General features: G+C 48.2%; 1 protein-coding gene across 2 annotated transcripts in view; it reads left to right on the top strand.

Annotated features, from left to right (window-relative positions):
• Positions 1–18817, top strand: part of LOC137801033 (cadherin-4-like) — a 218264-nt gene that overhangs the window by 21047 nt on the left and 178400 nt on the right. Inside the window, exon 1 of one of the 2 annotated variants that reach the window (XM_068598429.1) lies at positions 7210–7279. The exons of the other annotated variant lie outside the window; for it this stretch is intronic. The gene's annotated coding sequence lies outside the window, so the exon portion shown is untranslated. Of the gene's footprint in view, positions 1–7209; positions 7280–18817 lie in introns of those variants that run through there. 2 annotated transcript variants of the gene reach the window in all.

The following is an 18817-nucleotide window of genomic DNA, read 5'->3' as shown; positions in this document are numbered from 1 at the left end:
TATCATTGTCTCGTCTAATGGAGGCCGGGGACACGTGGAGTGTTCGGCCCTCACAACAGTCGTCAAAGCGAGGCCTTCTCCAGCCATTTGTTCTGTCCAAAGGCTCATTTATTCTACCCCGAGGCTATGTGGTGAAAAACATCCCTAATGATGATCGTAATACCCAGCGGGGTCGAGATGTTGGAACGATCTTCCATCTCCTGCGAGGTGCCTTCGAGTGACCTATTCTTTGACCCTCAGGGCCCGAAAGCTGCCCGTCGGAGCCAGAAGACTCATTTGCCGTAGCTCAAAGGCTGTCTTAACCCCCGTGGAGGAACCCAAACATCCCCGATGCACATCCTCAGAATACTCTACCACACGCCGCTTAAATACTCTTTCCACCGCAGACGTTTTAACGGATGCCGTTGCCAAAGTTTCAGCAAGAGCGTTTGAGTTGTTGACTCAGATGCTGATCCACAACTGTTCAGGACATTATGATGTGAAAGGACACCTGTCACAGGAGTGTTCTTAAATGTTAGATTTAAGTGTTTCCCCGCGCTAATGGAATTGCTCTTCTCCCTCAATAAGGCTAACATTTCAAACTTGAAAAAAACGAAGGAGGCGGAGGAGCAACGGAGTGATGCGAGAGAGGTTTGTTTTGCTCCTGTGAAATATCAACTTAATTAGGAGCTGCGTATCATTTACAAATCCAGCCTGACATTTAGGGCGCTGGCAGGTAATAACGGAGAATCGCATTTCCACTCGCGCCATGAGAGGAAATGCCTTCCTGATTGAAGAGGGGCAACGTGCACGCCGTGGCCCTTTTCCCCAGGTGTCACAATCAGTCCTCGAGTGCCAGATGTTGCGCATAGTCTCGGTCCTCATCCAGGTTACGACGGGAAGTCACTCTCGCTCCGAGTTCGACGAAGAGACGAGGCCAGAAACCCGGAAGCTTCAAACGTCTCTTCAGAACCCGTCGACTCCTTCATCTTCTTTTTCTTCTTCTTGTCCTTGTCTTTGGACTCCTGCTCATCAACTGATCCTACATGCTCAATCTCTGGCTTGTCCTCACCCTCTTCTTTCTCTTCTCTCTCCGCGAAGACTCGCGTGATCTTTGAAGACGCGCCGCCTCGACCGACTGCACGCGTGGCACCTCTCAAGCGGATGTCACCGGCGGCGTTTTTCCTCGCCCCTTTCAGACCGTCTGTTCTATTTCAGGAGGCCCGAGTGGTGGCTGAGCGAAACCTCCAGTACGACCATCTGTTCCAATCATATCACTTTATCTGTGATCCGGTTCGGCGGCGGCATGTTACTAACGTCCCAGATAGGGGGCATGAAACATCAACGCCACGCAGCAGCGCTTACAAATCTCCCCGGCACACACGGAGACAGAGCGGAGCCGGCAGACGTTTCTTCACCACTCTTTGTCGGCGACAAAAAGTGAGGGCCGCGCAGGAGGCCGACTCACCGGCTCTTAACATCATGGAAATTGCCTTTGTGAACAAGCGGCTCGGAAAAAGGCACCAAGGTCCACTTGAAGAAAAGAGATTGGATGGATGCTGAGACGGAGCGGTTTGTCATCTATATTCGGCGTTAAAGGAGTAGCGCTGGCCGCCGGTGGTTCGTGATTCAAGAGGAGCGGTGGGATTACTGGAATACTTCCTTTGCAACCCCCCCACTGAAATGTACCTCTCTTACAGTGTGATAATGAATAAGCCCCCCCCTCCCCCCTCTCTTCACACACACACCCCTGCAGTCTGTAAGTGATGAATACATATTACTCACAATTACTTCTGTGCTTCATAACTGCGGATTCGCTAGCGAGAGTGCACTGGGTCTCGCCGTGCTGTTGTATTATAATTTATGACGGCCTTTCATGGCACCGCTACAGGGAGCCGCTTTAGCAGTTATGTACTGTACATCCACTGTAGTGTGCAGCTGAAGGAGACCGCCACGCTGCTCTGCTGCCGGTGATGAATGTCCTCGGCTCTCAGGTTGTGAGGGGCTTCACTCCGACTTCATCTCGGCATAAACAAATGTGAACAGAAGCCTGCGGATGATGAGTTGTTTCCCATTTTAGCTCTGCAGCGTGAACCCCTGATATCCATACACACCTACTTGACTCATTCAAGAAGAAGAAGAAGGAGAAGAAGAAGAAGAAGAAGAAGAAGAAGAAGAAGAAGAAGAAGAAGAAGAAGAAGAAGAAGAAGAAGGGCCAAAATTGAGTTCACATATTGCTTTCAGCTGAACAAGATTGACAAATTCAGCGTTTTTCTCAGACAGCAACGCTGAACACATTGCCAAGCTGTGATAGGTAATTTTCTGAGGAAGCAGCCTTATCTGTCTTCCCCTCCCCTCTTCCTCGGGGAGGGAGAGAAAAGTGGAAGAGAGAGGACAGGAGATGAGAGCAGTCGAGAGAGGAGGTAGATACATGCGGTGCGATCTGAGCTAGCTGTCTGACAGAGTCTGCTGCTTTCGTCCTGCAGAGGCTGAAGCTTTCAGACCCCCGCTGGAAAGAAAAGGAGCTGCCAGCTCAAATCCAGTCAGGAAAGAAGTGACACGATGGGATTTGTGTTCACCGGGCCTCTCGATTTTGTACAATACGGTCGTGTTCCATATCGCTTACCAGCCGCAAACATGAGAAAGCGCGGACGTTCTGAGGAGTCGTCGTAAAGAAGCTCGAAGGTCGTCGAGACACAGCCTCGCTGGTGGCTAATCCTGCGAACAATACGGTCAATGAGACGAGGAGACAGCCTGGCACAATGCCCACGTGTCAACTACAAGTAGCTAGGTCGTCAATTATACCCAACTATTAGCTCTAATGTATGGAAGCCCATTCCCACCACAATAAAAGAAGTCATAATTATAACAAAAAAATGAACCAATAAATTAAACTAAATTATGAGATAGTTAGTGCGCATGCGTTGTCTTCATATGTTTCTTCATCCCCTCGCCGGTCTAAACATGCAAACTATGCAACTGTTGATGTTTTAGCTCAACAAATAACAGCATTGCTATTATTGTAGCTGTTGCTGTGTTTCTCACTGGGGGCGACTGGTACCACAGACTGCACATAGCCCTAAAAACAGGAAGTGGTGTCATCACAGCCGTCCTACTAACGATAGCATTTAGATAGAGAATGAAGAACAGCAGTGAGTCTCAAGCATATTACAGCGACTCTTGGTCAGGAAAGCTACGAGACGTTATCTTGCTCATTGTGTGGTTTATTCGGGGACAGTACACATGCTACTGTGGGCCACAGGCTCCGCCTTCAACAGTGTGCATGTGCACTCATATTTCCAACTTTTTATCTCACAATTTTTTTTATTGGCTTTTTTTGTTGTCATACTCTTTTTTTGTGGTCATAATTATGATTTTTTTTTTTGTTGGTCATAATTATGATTTTTATTTTTTTTTGTGATGGAAATGGGCTTCCATACTAATGTCTTTCAAACTATTAAAAATCCCCCCAGGTTCATTGGGAGAAAATAGCTAGAGATCAAAACAGCTTGTTTTTGCTGCACCAGGCTGCACCAGTACATTCTGCTGTGAAGCATCGCTATTTGAACCCGCACTGCCTACGGCTAACGAAGTTTACAACCGTGCACGGCGTCGCCGTACGGCTGCTTGTACGGCTGCTCGTACGGCAGCTTGTACGGCTGCTCGTACGGCTGCTCGTACGGCTGCTCGTACGGCTGCTCGTACTGAAGCGCAGCGCCGACACGTCTCCCTCGACATCACACGACTGTATCAGTCACATCAGCAACGAACATTTGAGTGAATGCTGTTTATCACAGATTCAAATCGGCGTAACCTCCCCCACTCCATTTAGTGTGAAATGCCTTTTTTCTGCAGTACAATGATCAGTGAGCCCGCGCGTTTGATCCTCTTAACTCGTGTGAACCGTCTACCTCGTCGTCTGAAGAGACGCGAGGCGTTTCGGGGCGGATGAGCGTGTCCAGTAAGCTCAGAGATTCCTGGCAACACAGAGTACGACTACGCGTTTCTCTCGTGCACAGAACCCACACACGGCACTAAGCAGTCATACTTTATACTCATACGCAAACATACGATTATGCGAATATGCAATTTCAAACAGAGTGTGTAACTCCTACATTTGTTCTATATTTGTGTGCATGTCTGCATGCATAAATGCATTATGTACTTTATACACTTAATACATTTACATCTGATAAAACGCGGAGCTCCAATCTGTGGGAGAAAGAAAAGAAAAATTGAACGAGCTGCCCACACAGCAGCTCAAGTGAATATCTGTCGCAGCTTGTTGCTAAATTGTTTGTGAAATAATTTCTATCTGGTTCGTGCATCTATTGGAAAAAAAAGCGCTTCATGGGGAAGGACACAGTGAAGCGTCTTTGTTTCATTTAAATGTGCCGAGTGTGTTGGCGTGCGAGTGTGCTCCATGAGCCTCTTTGTAACAAGCTCAGAATAGATCATTTGCCCTTTTCGCTCTGAAGCTCTAACACAGACATTGCAGCAGTATCGCTGGTGAGAACTACTGCAGGCCGTTGGCGGTGGGCGGACCCAGTGTGTGTGCTCACATCTCTGCTTAGAGGACAGACGCTAAGCCGCTGTCAATGTACATGTCTGTCCGTGCAGAATTTGGGCTTCAATAAAGTTCATCAACCCCCAAGACCTGCCCTGCACTGTGTTAATACGGTACTTAGTAGCTTACCACTCGGGCTGGGATAACTGGCTTACGTGTGTGTGTGTGTGTGTGTGTGTGTGTGTGTGTGGGGGGGGGGGTGTTGGTGTGTTAGTGTATGCATTAGTTTGCCAAAGTCCTAAAAAATAACTTTTTTTTTTGCCTTTTGTGTGCGTGCAACATTCTAAAATGATCAGCTGAAAGTAACCTTGTACCTTCACGCTTTTCTCTGCTGGAGTGAGATTGGTTTTGTTATTATCAGCTGCAGAGGCGGAGCGCCAACAATTGGACATTTTCACTCTATTTTTTACTTTTGAAAGATAATTTTCTTGTTTTTTTTCTCTCGCATTTCTTGGATGTTGCTACGGGTTTTTGGATTTGAGCCTGAGCCTCGGTGGGACTCGGGCTTGGAACATGTGGCACACTCAAACCCGGGTTAATCTGCATGTAAAGTGTCCCCAGGAGACACCCAGAGAGCCATCTCATGTCTGCAGCAGGCAGTGTCTCCCACTGCCTCACATCATAAGGTCTAGCCCGCTTCAGAGGCGCTCCACAAGGTCACCTCCTGGGGATCCCAACATTTTAAGGCCAGGAACCAAAACGCTCTGGACGAAGAAAATGATTGTGTTTTTTTTCAACCCACCTCTCTCCGTTAGAGGGGAACTTCCTGTTCCTCTCAACGAGCCGGGAATTTCGGAGCCGTGCAGTTTGAGAGAGTCCATCACTTGGGCTTCGTCAGTGAGACTCACCAGACAACAGAGTCTCTCAGCACAAGCCGGCTGACTGATTTGCATGTCACTCATGCTCTCTGACTGCGTCATTCGAACAATAGAAGAAAGTATGAAACTCTCCCTTGAAATGAACTGCGGGGATTTCATCAATGACGAAGCCTGGGCTCCGTCCCAAAAAAACAAAAAAGGAACTTTTAAATCAAACTCTTTTTAGAATAAAAAGCGGGCCTTGCATGGACTTTGCTTTCTTTATCCAATATGTTTTTATTCATCCGCAACGATTGACACTTCAGCTGAAAGAGAATGAGTGTGTAATGTGTATTGACGTAGTTGTTCAGTTAAAACCTGCAGCAGGTGCTGTTCTGATCTGCCTACCTGGTTAAATGGTCTGTATGAGTGTTTGTGCTGCAGTGCGTAGGTCACGGCTAATTGCACAAATAAATCCAATAATACTAGTGGCCTCAGAAGGGTTCACTTTCTACATCCTGTGTGCAACAGTGTGCTCTAAACTGTCATTTCATGTGCCTGAGTTGTTTAATTACGAATACTTTTCCTATATTCCTATTATTGTATTTGTATTTTTACATGGTATACATTAGTCAATACTCCACTAAGCACATTGTAGCTCTATAGATGTTTCCAACAACACACATTCAAAAGCTTTCTGTTGTTGCCTGAGAGTAAGAAAAAAAAGAGAGACAAGAGGAAACTGATGCTGCTGACTGTTCGCTGTTGACTGAGGCGTTTCTGAGAAACTGATAATCTCTTTAGTTGCGAGGAGAGGATCAAAAGGAAGGAAAATGCCGAGAGGGCATTGCTATCTATCCATCTATTTATCTCTCTTTCTTCCCCGTCGCTTGATCCGTCTCTGCATATCCACCGTGTCCCGCCTCGCTCCTTCTGGCCGCTCATCATATTGCTGTCCTTTCGCTTTTCTGATCGCTCTCCTGCTCTTTTGTCTTCCCATCTCGCCTCCCACCTTTCTTCTTTCTCTTCACCGTCTTCTGTCTTATCCAACAAGCCTCTGGGATTGTTTTTTTTTTTTGTTCGTTAGAAGAATTTCATTATTCCCGATCTTTCATCCTTTTTCACCCTCCCTCCTCTCTCACCTCCCTCCTCTCTCACCCCCTCCTCCTCCTTCACCTCCCCATCCTCCCCCCTTTACGTTTTTTCCCCGTCAGCTGGCCTGGGTGGATATGCGGCACTGGGTATGCCGTGGCCTGTGTGCCATTGCATCATAGCTGCTTAGATGCGGCGGCGGCGACTCCTCCTGCTCTCTGTGTCAGAGACACATACACAGACACAGACACACACACACACACACACACACACACACACACACACACACACACACAGACACACACGCCAGTCACATGCGCCTAACCTGTCAGTGTGGCCCAGAAAGTGAAGTCCAGAAAGGTTCCTTCAGTTCAGAGAGAAAAAGGCAAACCAGTTCAACCGCTGGAGAAGAAGATAACGCGATTAAAATCAATTGACAGGGGAAGTGTGTGTGTGTGTGTGTGTGTGTGTGTGTGTGTGTGTGTGTGTGTGTGTGTGTGTGTGTGTGTGTGTGTGTGTGTGTGTGTGTGTGAGAGAGAGAGGGGAAAAAAGAGAGGGAGAGGCAGTGAGTGAGTGACGTTGGCAGAAGAAGCCGGTTTGATGTTTCTGTCGGCACTCGAGCTCGGGTATTTCCTGAGGAGCTCCTCTCCAGGCTTCCTGTCAGCTCCTCTGCGGTCTGACATGTGGAGGGAGTCGGAGCAGAGAAAGACGTAGAGGAGAGGACGACAGAGGAAAGAAAAGAGAGAGTGGTCATTAATACTCTGAGAATTGATCTACTGGGGTCTCCATGGGTTTGCCTGTCTGCCAGTGATTGTAGTGTGCTCATTATCCATCTCTGCTCCAGGTAATTACCGGCTTGTTTTGATCGGAAAGCTTTTAATTAGTTGCTCATTAGCATTGTTTAATTAAACTCACCCCATGCCTCTTATAACGCAGGAGTGTTCTCTCCCTCCTCCAGTAGATGTTGTTGGATGAGGTTATAGTGGGATCTAGAGACGTCGGGACTTTGTTTGTTTATGCGTTATTAGCATTGTTGATACTTTTTTTTTGCATTATATTCAATTGTCGTCTGTTTTATTTTAGTGGGCGGGAGAGACGTGGGTAGACTCTTCACTGCCAAGTGTCGTGGTGAGAAGGAAAAAAAAGAGAGGAGGCGTTAGAAGAAACCACATGCAACTTTTCCACCATGTAAAAAGTGTTGGGATGGCCGCACACTGAGGAGGAGAGGTAGCAGTGATGGAGGTAGCAGTGGTGGAGGTAGCAGTGATGGAGGTAGTAGTGGTGGAGGTAGCAGTGGTGGAGGTAGCAGTGATGGAGGTAGTAGTGATGGAGGTAGTAGTGGTGGAGGTAGCAGTGGTGGAGGTAGCAGTGATGGTAGTGGTGGAGGTAGAAGTGATGGAGGTAGTAGTGGTGGAGGTAGCAGTGGTGGAGGTAGCAGTGATGGTAGTGGGGGAGGTAGCAGTGATGGAGGTAGCAGTGATGGAGGTAGTAGTGGTGGAGGTAGAAGTGGTGGAGGTAGAAGTGGTGGAGGTAGCAGTGATGGTAGTGGTGGAGGTAGCAGTGATGGAGGTAGCAGTGATGGAGGTAGTAGTGGTGGAGGTAGAAGTGGTGGAGGTAGAAGTGATGGAGGTAGCAGTGGTGGAGGTAGCAGTGATGGTAGTGGTGGAGGTAGCAGTGATGGAGGTAGCAGTGATGGAGGTAGTAGTGGTGGAGGTAGAAGTGATGGAGGTAGCAGTGGTGGAGGTAGCAGTGATGGTAGTGGTGGAGGTAGAAGTGGAGGAGGTAGCAGTGATGGTAGTGGTGGAGGTAGAAGTGTTGGTAGTGGTGGAGGCAGCAGTGATGGTAGTGGTGGAGGTAGAAGTGGAGGAGGTAGCAGTGATGGTAGTGGTGGAGGTAGAAGTGGAGGAGGTAGCAGTGATGGTAGTGGTGGAGGTAGCAGCGATGGTAGTGGTGGAGGTAGCAGTGATGGTAGTGGTGGAGGTAGAAGTGGAGGAGGTGGTGGAGGTAGCAGTGATGGTAGTGGTGGAGGTAGAAGTGGAGGAGGTGGTGGAGGTAGCAGTGATGGTAGTGGTGGAGGTAGCAGTGGAGGAGGTGGCAGTGGTGGAGGTAGCAGTGATGGTAGTGGTGGAGGTAGCAGTGGTGGAGGTAGCAGTGATGGTAGTGGTGGAGGTAGAAGTGATGGTAGTGGTGGAGGTAGAAGTGGAGGAGGTGGTGGAGGTAGCAGTGATGGTAGTGGTGGAGGAAGCAGTTGGGCTTTTCGAGACGGAGGAAGTGGAGGGGAAAAAGCCCCGTGTGAACGGCTCTGTGAGAGTCGAGTCGCTGGACGAGACACAGAGAGGAGGATGCCAAACACAACGTCTTTTTGGCTTTTTTTTCTTTTGTCCCTTCCCCAAAGTCCGTCGCTCTGTCTCCGTCTCTTTCAGAGCCCTCTCTCTCTTCTTGTTCTTTATATTCCACCATGTCGCCGTGCATCTTTCGTCCCGTCGTCCTCATGAATCCTCTCCCTCCCCTACATATTCAATTCTTTATCTGAGCTCATTTTCTCTCCTCTGTCTATCTTTCTTTTTGCTTCCCCTCTCCCGCCACGCAATAGCTGACACAGTATTCTCTCAGCTGAGCAGTTCACAGAAGGAGGGGCAGTGTATGGGCATGTGTGTGCCTGTGTCTGAAAGTGGGAGAGTGTATATATATTTTAGGCCTGCGTGTGTGTGTGTGTGTGTGTGTGTGTGTGTGTTTGCACACCGGCTGAGCAGTTAGTGAACAGTCGTAGTTTTGTTTTCTTCGCACGTCCTGGCGGAGTGTGACAGTGAACAAAGTGTCAGTGTGTGAGGGTGGAACGAGAGCCAACGCAGAGTGTCACGGCATGCCCCAGATCTGACACTCGGGAGCCGCAGCCGAGGCCGGCGGCACGCTGTCGGCCCCGTTTGGACCGAACCGAAACTTTGTAGATGTGAGCCAGGGCGGGGGAGGGAACGCTAACGGGCGCCGTGGGGCTGACGGCGGCGAGCGGCGCCACACGTGGCTCGCTGAATGTCATCGCAGGACGAATGAACTTACCAACAGACATGCACACAGACACGCACATACACACACACAGACACACACACACACACACACAAAAGCAAACACTGAGCCTTATTATCATTTTAATGATTGAGCCTTAAAGGTCAAAGGAGTATTTTCTCTATGAGACTCCGTATTTGATGTTCATAACGCACAACAGACGGTTTCTGTTCAGCACAGCTATTTGTTTCGAGCTCCTTTAGCTTCCATAAAGAACAAAAAAAAGTATGTTTTGTTTTATTTATATCTGCTTATCTCCTCCTGTCACAAGAAATCAGCTTTTTATGACCGCAGCCGCAGCAGCAAACAGCCATCTGAAGCTTGGCGGCTGTGCATTTATACTAGGGTAGTAATATATTGAATTACCTCCTATTATGTCTACTCTTTTAGCCTTGAGATAGCTGCGGTGTTCCCCTGCCTCTCCCCTCACATTCCTCTCTCCGTATAGTGCATTTATATACATTAAGCCGCCATCTCCTCAGAGGTGAATTAAATCTCTGCGCAAGTCCACCACTCATTGCTCTCCTCTCGGTTACCACTTCCTCTGTTGGGGGAAGCAGCAGAGAGTCGTCAGCGCCGCGAATGCTCCCGAAAAGCTACAGGGGACGAGGTGCTCTTCTTCTTCTTTTTGCTGCTGGTACACGGGGACTCTGGCGCAGTGATTTTGGACAGCCGGTACCAGGAACCGGAAGACCCATCAAGCCACGAGGGAGCGTGTGAAAGTTGCGGAAATGAGCCTACTAGGCATTGTGGGTAAAGAAAGAAGCGGGCTGCACTTAAGTATACTCATAGGACGGCGAGGGAGACGGTAATGTGTCTCATGTGTGTGTGTACAAACATACCTAGATGCACACACACACACACACACACACACACACACACACACATACACGTACATTTGCCGACATGCTTCCACACACACATTTATTTAAATGTGGGCACAGTGAGGATGCTCTGCTCATCGGCTAGCTCACACAGAGACACTGAGAGAGAGAGAGAGAGAGAGAGAGAGAGAAGGAGTGAGTCTGCAGGAGGGATACAGAGAGGGAGGTGGACGAATGGAAAAAAAAAATCAATGGTTTTAGTCCTGCGTTTGAAAAGAGAAGTGCACGGTGAGTCGCCGACCTTCATGTGCCCCGGCGCCTTCCTTTCATGTGCAGAGCAGATTACCAAGTGATGCTCACTGGAAGAAATGAACTCACTGATGCAATGCGCTAATTTCATTTAACATTTACAGAACGGGGAAGAACAGGTCCCAAAGAGTTGCCACGGGCGAGGTGGGAAGACGGGTGGTGGTGGTGGTGGAGGACGGGGGGGAGGGGGTGGCTGGGGGCGCAGTCAGCAGTTTGTGTCGAACGGAGTGAGAACGAGAGATAAGCCGGGAGCCATCAATTCATTACTCCGCATATTACTCATCTTCAGCCCTCCCTCTCCACCTCTCCTGAGCGGTGGAGGTCCGTCGGCTCTTCCCCCGGCCGAACACCGGCGCTCACGCACGTCGCGCCGGGCGGTTGATCCCCTGCATGTGAGCATCAACGCGGCAGACAACACGCACGTGTGTGTGTGTGTGTGTGTGTGTGAGAGTTTAGAGGGCGAGAGCCTCGCCGTCACGACGCAGGTTTCCGGACTGTATATTTTTTTTGCAGCATCAGCACAGCTGTGTTGGCTTTGGCAGAGATGCTTCTCAGCGATTTCTGCAACACAAAGAGTTAAGATGGCTGTGCTCTTGACTTGTGCTAATCCTATTACTCGAGAGTGCTGCTCTTAGAGGGCTCCAACCTCACTTTTATTGGAAATCCTTTTGCCGTTATAAAGCCTTTTAGCCTTTGGCTGGGCTATTGCTCTCATAAATCTAGTTCCTGGCCTTTGGGCGATTCCCTCATGTTTGTATTATTGCAATGCCACTTGCAGACTTTTGTATGCTGACAGATTCCAGCACTGTGATGATTGTCATAAAGCTCGCATCGTTCACACGTTCACAGCCGAGAGCAGCCATTTAATGCGTTTTTTTTTCTTCTAATCAGTCGCCTTCCAGTTCTGCAGTTTCATTAATGTCATTGGGACCGAAACCACTAAAAGTCAGAGTGAGAGAAAGCTGGGAAACAACCAGGACTGGCTGTAATTTCCTCCTTAGCTGATCTCTAAATGTTTGTGCTTTGTCACTGCCACTACACCACAGAATAAATTTACTCTTTCACCTCCCTCCTCCTCCTCCTCCCTCTCCTCCCTCTCCTCCTCGCTCTCTAATTCATCTAATTTCCGCCAGCGTGGGTTCGGCTCGATCCCCACCCTCCTTTCAGCGCCGGCTCCTCCGACGTCGACCACCCCCCCCCTCCCCTCCTCGACGCTGCTGGCTGCTCCGTATTCCGCGGCCGTCGCGTCTCCGGTAGAGAGTGATTGTGCCGGTGGCGGGGAGGTCAATTGGAAGAAATTGCGTCGCGGCCACCGTGGAGCTGAGGCGAGGGAGAACAAACTGGATATTAGCCCAATCCATGTAGGCTGGCGTGTTTACACCATCCCCCCCCCCACACCCTCCCCCACACCCTCCACCCTCCCACCGCACTCACATGCACGCTCGCACATTCCTCCGCTGTGGTCACCGGCTGACTGCTGAAGACAACAAAAACCAAACGTAGCGCTATTATACATTATCGCGCATTCGTGCGAGTCCACATTTACATGTCTGGATCCACTGGGAGTGCTCAGTGGGACAACGGGAAAGTGCAGACGGTATTAATAAAAGGGCATTTTTTTGCACTTTCTGCCTTGCGGCTCTCCGGCTCGTCCCCGCAGCCTTGTTAGCCGGGCCGGTAGGATGAAGCCACAAAAAAAAACAAAAAAAAACAAACTCCAAGGCTCCTCGTGTGTCGGCGCTTAGCTCCGGATTAAAGTGTGGACATTTCAGCTTCTGGGGGCAGAGCTCATGTCGCCGGCTCATTTTGTTCTCTCCCTTTGGTAAAACATGAAAATATAACAAGTTAAAAGGGTGTTTGTCCGACATTTGGAGGTTTTTTTGTGCGTCTCATCTGATGCTGCCGGCTGGGTTAAAACAGCAAACAATTATATGAAGTCATTAGAACACGTTTAGTGACAAAGTCATTAAAAAAGTGCAATAAAGCATCTGCAAAATGTGACGAGATGTACATCTGTGTTCTGTGGGGATCCCAGGTGGTGGATGAGGGATGATAGATGGTTACAGGTTACTTCACCGCTCCATCTTTTTTTAACAGAACATTCTGCCCCCGCTACAAATAAAGTCTGCTACAAAAAAAGAGTTTATTTTACTGAAGCTCACATTTTTTATAATTATCCAGCCAAAAGAAATCAACATAAATGGAAATCATTTTACGAAAGAATACATCCAGATAAAGCAACAGTCCTTGGCCAATAAATGTTTTCTGTGAGACTCTCTGAGTCGGTCACAGACAGAACGCCTTGAGCTTTTAGGCCTTGACAGGAGTCGAATATCACAAATGCAGTGGTACCAAATGAAAAATAAATGAATAAAAACCTGGATTTTATTTAAATGGGCATACTTAACCTTTTAAAAACAAAGCAAATGATTTTCCTACGTCACAGACAGCACAGTTACCAGATATACAAACCAAGTATGAACCCTAAATTAATTCCAACACTGTATTTATTGTATGTATTTGTTCAGCAATGTCTTGGGAAAAAAATGTATATTTGCAAAAAAATCACTTTTAAAAGATATTTGGGTCATAACTATGAACATCCAGCATGACATGAGCCTGATTCCCCAAAAATGCCTTCTGAAGCGGTCAATAAGACACCTTTTTTGGAAAGATTAGGACCTAAAGAATCAGAATCTGCAACATAAATCACAATAAAACAAAGCCTTGGCCTGTTAGGAAGGATTATCAGTCAGTCAGTGTTTGTGTGTGTGTGTGTGCGTGCGTGCGTGTGTTTGTGCGTGTATGCAACGGTGCATGATGACATCTACAGTTGTTTGACGTTCATACCCGTATGATATGAGAAGATTTGATGGTGAAATCTCACAATCAGAACAACTTCATCATTTTGCGGCTGACACACATCTGCTCGTCGGTGTGTGTTTGACTCGGCAGCAGGCGTTTCTCAGGTGGACGTCTTCTCTCAAACGTTTCGACGTGAAACCAAAACCATCTGCTCATCGGTGGGGGGAAGGTTGTTTTCATGAGTTACGTGTCAGTGAACTGATCCCAGAACCTGAACACACCGCGCTGCCAGTCTGCCAACGCCATGGAGACGCAGCAGTAAAAATGAACGCTGCTTGACTCTTCGGCATCGAAAAAAACAAACAAACATGTTTTTTTCCTGCCAAAAGCAAATCCACACATGCCAAACACACCGGTTCAGCGGAGTCTCAGAAAACCCCCGTTGCCGGTTTAGCAGATTGCCGCTAGTGCGCTCCTCAGCTGGCGTGCACCCTGAACGCCCAACGGGAACGCGGTGCACCGGCGACACTTGTCGCCGCACGAATCCCAGACGCGCCGCCACCCCTCCGATCTGATAGCGCTATCTGCTCGCCTCCTACACATACTAATGGGGGTTGGCATCGGCAATTTCCGGTTGAGACCTTTTGTTGTCGTGGTGAGTAATTAACAATGGCCTACAAAGATGTCGGTGTGAATATTTAATGGTGACAAAGCGAGCGGAGGGAGCAGACAGTGTTAAAACTACGGCTCATGTATGATTCATGTAGCCGCTGACAGTGATTGGACTATCTCGCTTCTCTCGCTCTCTCTTTCCCCTCGCCCACATCCACCCTATTTCCCATATATATACGTTATATATCCCAGGGTACACTGGGCTCTCCTTGCGCAGAGGAGAATCCAATGTGGAGTGGCACTTCATATCTTGTTAGGCGATTTATTCGCGGTAATGAAGGCTTTTAATGTACTGTACGGCGCGGCGCTCCGGCTCCGGTTGTAACGGACTCGGCAGTGATCTGTGGGATGGACTATTTCGAGCACCGGCTTTAATTTAGATTCAATTACAGGGCTCGCTGTCGTAGGACGGGGCGGGACCTCTGACGTCGGCACGCCGTCTTGAGCCTCGCAGCTGAGCGCGACGGCGCAACACTGGTCGGAGCTTTGGGGGCACACCAGGGTACACCAGGGTGTGCACCATCTGATACTTTTGATTGTGTCTTCTAATTCCACTGAATCAAGTAACTGAAAGACTTGTATTGTACTAGAATACAAGAGTATCAAATGCATACAGGGTACCATCCCTTCCTTCTTCCATTACCTGGTCTGACTTTCTCTGTTATCTCCTCGGCCTCTCTCGGCCTCTCTCGGCCTCTCTCGGCCTCTCCAATGACGTCCCTCATTCCTACAACTCATCGTAGGTTTTAGCGTACACTCACTCCCTCACTGATACCGTCACACATGCACACACGCGCGTATTCATACGCCACGCACATTTTAGATGCCCCTCCCTTCACTCTTTGCTTGAGAGAAAAACACACACTACTTGTGTGCGGCGGCCTATCGGCGGGCAGCGTCACCGGGTCCAGAGACCAGGTTTTCTCCCCCGATTGGTTTCCACTCGGCCGCTCACACGTGCGGCAGCGTGCGGCGTACAGTACGCGGCGTGGGGAGCAAGATGGATGGAGTGATTATAAAAGAACACATGGTTTGACATTTATTAGTTGCTTTTTTAGTTCAGATGTTTTCTCATTTCCTCGTAGCATTGGACTTGGGTTCTTTTGAGTTTTTTTACAACTGAAATTGATTGCCTTGTTACTCAGCATCTTTCTTTCACTCACACACATTCTCTCTCTTGCTCTTTCTCCTTCTTTTTTTTTTTTTATCCCGAGCCAGTTGGAGGGAGTAAATAACTATTGATTTCGGGCCAACTGAAGCTTTCTAGCTAAGATGCTATTGTGCTCGCTGCTCCCTTTGTCTCCTGTCCCTGTAGTTTCTGTCTATCACTCGCTTTGTGTGCGCATGTAAGACCTTCCAGGAAGTTCAGTTTGTTTGAAAATCCTGACAATGGTGGCTGGTGTACCTCTCTCATGTGTCTCAGTACACCATCGCCCAGTGCTCACTCGGTACAAAGCGGTTTTCGTGGCCACCGGCTGAATTTAAAATGTGCCTTTACGCAAGATTAATTTATCCGTGCCTTCACACAAAGGACCTTTCTTTATCATCCCAAAATACAAGTTGCGTAAACTGCTCTCCATCTGAAAGCGCCGGCCTTCCTTGCGTTTTCATTCGGCTGACCCGCCGCCGACCTTTTTTGGACACGCGTTGGTTTCCCCCGTCATCTGGCGCGATGATTCCTTATCACGACACGCCGCAGATGTCCGCGCAGACGCTTTATGGCGAGTGTGCCGATGTGCTTAATGTGCTCATTAAAATCGGCGACGCCGACACATGTGTTTCTGCTCATTCTGCCCACATGAGGCAGGCTGCTAATTCAATCTGCAGCCTCCCCGGTTAGCCGCACGTGCTAATGCCTGCGCCACGCCGTGATTGGGCTTGACACCGCCGCGCCCGAGATGCAATCTGTAGGGAAGCTGCGGTTGCCAGGATGGCTCCGGGAGGTTGTGAGATGGACTGGGGGAATGTGTGTGTGCGTGTGCGTGTGTGTGTGTGTGTGTGTGTGTGTGTGTGCTGCTGGGTGGGGGTTTTAATGGAGGTGAGGGACTGACTGGTTCCACATTTGGCCTCTTTAGCCAAGAGAGATGTCAGCTTCATTAGAGTTGTCATTTTATTTTTTAATCAGGCAGTCCAGGGATGTGAGAGAGCTAAAAGAACATTAATAGAGACACACACAGTATCTGGATGTCCTATAGCAGAGACCCCAACAAATAAACATCCCTAACAAAAAAAAAAAACACCCTGACAACCAGAGCAATTATGTTTTTCTCCACATCCTTTTACATTTTTTCATTTTTTTTTATCTCTCTCTCGAGTCAAAACAAATTAACGGAGAGCTGGCAAATGCAAATGACTGATGTTTTCCTGCACAGCTTGAACATTTGAGTCATCTTTGTTATGGCGTCATCCCTGTCACCTTTGCTTTGGCACAGGCACAAGACGTGTGTGTGCTTGTGTGTGTGTGTGCGTGTGTGTGTGTGTGACCTGGCACTGGCCCTCAGTGACTCGCCAGTGATTGAGACAAGGAGACAATGGGATCAGCACGACTTATGTTGGAAGGGAAGGCGTCATTAGAAGTCGTGTCTCTCGTGGCGTCTCCTCTCCGGGTTGAAGGACTAATAGTCGCGGCTCCACATTTCAAACACGCCATCCTCCTCCCTCTCCCTGTCCCTTCTGTCCATTTTTCATTCCCACCTTCTGCTCAGCAGGTTCACCATAACACCGTAAAACCAAAGGACTGTTGGAGCAAATGGAATAAATGGAAGTGACACCCGATGTGTCCTCCTGTGTGACCTCGGGGTCGAATCCTCTACAGAGTCCATCAGCACTGCTCTGTTGCCCGTCGCAGCGGGGAAACGCCTCTACTCGAACGCTTTCTACGTCCTCTCCGTGGTTTACAGGTGCGACGGGTAAGATCCAGAGACTGGAGCCGAGTTGGTCACTGTGACGTCCCCCGTTGGTTTGAGGACTCGCCATCGCAGTTTTTAAACAACCAAAGGACATTTTCAGGCGACCAAAATAAACGTCATGAACTCCGACACATTGTAAAAGGTTTAAACAAATAAAAAATGCTTTTTCCCGACCGGACAACGGCGTGGTAGTGACCTGTCATCACCAGGCGGCTTTATGGTCTGTTTTACTCTAAACTCAGTGGGCGGATCATGAAACCCGCACAAAGGGAAAAAGAGAGAAAATAACTTAAAGAGATCGCTGACATGTTTTTTTTTTTCCCCGACGATTATTAATGATCCATATTGGCAGAGACGGATCCTTTTGTTGTTTGATAGCAGCTGGTCCACACGGATCAGACTATTTGTTCTCGCTATCGTCCCGAAAACAATTTCAACGGCTCTGAAGTCTGAAAACCATCAAAGATTCTAAATCTTCTCCTTTTGCTTTGTTATAGTAATTCATACTGATATTCTTCTTCATTAAAAAAAACAAAACACAATTCAAATGATGAGGGATTAAAAGATCGCATTATGATTGATTCAAACGATCATTTTGCCATTAGTAGCTTTAATGTTGACTGTTATAAGCGGCTTAGAGTTAGTGTTGGAAAGTTAAACAAGTCATAACTCATCTCTAATGTCTATTTATGTTGTTGTGAAAACATCTCCTATGAAACAACTGGATTTATTCAAGTTTCTAAGCAAATTACTTGTGAAGACATCACAGTAACAATATAACTCTATTCCACTGAAAGACCCAGAACTTCACCCACAACTCTTTTCCACTGAAAGACCCCGAACGCATCGTAATGTACGTTGAATGTTTGCGGTGCGGCTATGCTAAGACAACAATGCCAATGTATTGTGAGTGATGTGTGCTGAAATTGACAGAAAATACAGAGTAAAACACAATGTTTTGTAAGTTGAATGTTGGTCCAGTGGAGCATGAGTATGAGGAGTATTAAAAAAGCAAACTACACAATCTTTACTCAGCAACTATGCATCTGAAAGATAATTCATTTTGACCTTAATTTCCTGCAGAGCTTTGTGTCACAAGTCCTTTTGTGTTTTACAAATAAAAGCCACTTCCTGTAGTGTCGCCTCGCAGATGAAAAAAAAACTGACAAAAAAAAGAGAAGCAGAACGATCCCGTCGTCGTATGGTGAGGGTTCATTCATCCCAGTCCAGAGGAGAGACGAAGCGGAAAGAAAGGCATGACGCTGCTTTAACAAAGACTGCAAATTGGTCCAATTTCCTCTTTCCCGAGCGAGTATCTGGGCTCAGCACGCCGCCGCACGCACACACACACACACAATAAGTACCACAGGGCTGCGATGGGGTTTGCTGCCGAGTGCGCGTACGAGCAGATCTGCGAGGCTTCAGCCGCACGGCGTACGGCCGCTTGGCCGCTCGCCGCGCCGCCTGACTCACACAAACACCGGCGTATTTCACAAACGAGCGCCACCTCAGATCAACAATATTAATGCTCTCCAAATATTAGTTTTCTCCCTCATTACCGAGGTTGAACCCACAGTAGTCCTTGAGGATGGAGACAGCACAGTGTGTGTGTGTGTGTGTGTGTGTGTTGTGTGTGTGTTCACCGCAGAGCCAATTACACAGCGGTTATTTTGCTCGGGGAGAGCATTCCCTGCGCCTTCATTCGCTCCTGTAGACGACGGGGTTGCCCGCGCGTCGCCGCTGACGAGTTTGTGTCGCCGCGCCGACTCGTGTCGCACTTGTTTGTGCATCCGAATATGA

The sequence above is a fragment of the Clinocottus analis genome, unplaced genomic scaffold (assembly GCF_023055335.1).
Source record: "Clinocottus analis isolate CAN_PGR_092001 unplaced genomic scaffold, fCliAna1.0.p SCAF_4, whole genome shotgun sequence".
In the NCBI taxonomy this organism is placed as follows: Eukaryota; Metazoa; Chordata; class Actinopteri; order Perciformes; family Cottidae; genus Clinocottus; species Clinocottus analis.
Note: the sequence above shows the minus strand (reverse complement) of the source record. Positions and strands in the feature narration are given on the sequence as shown.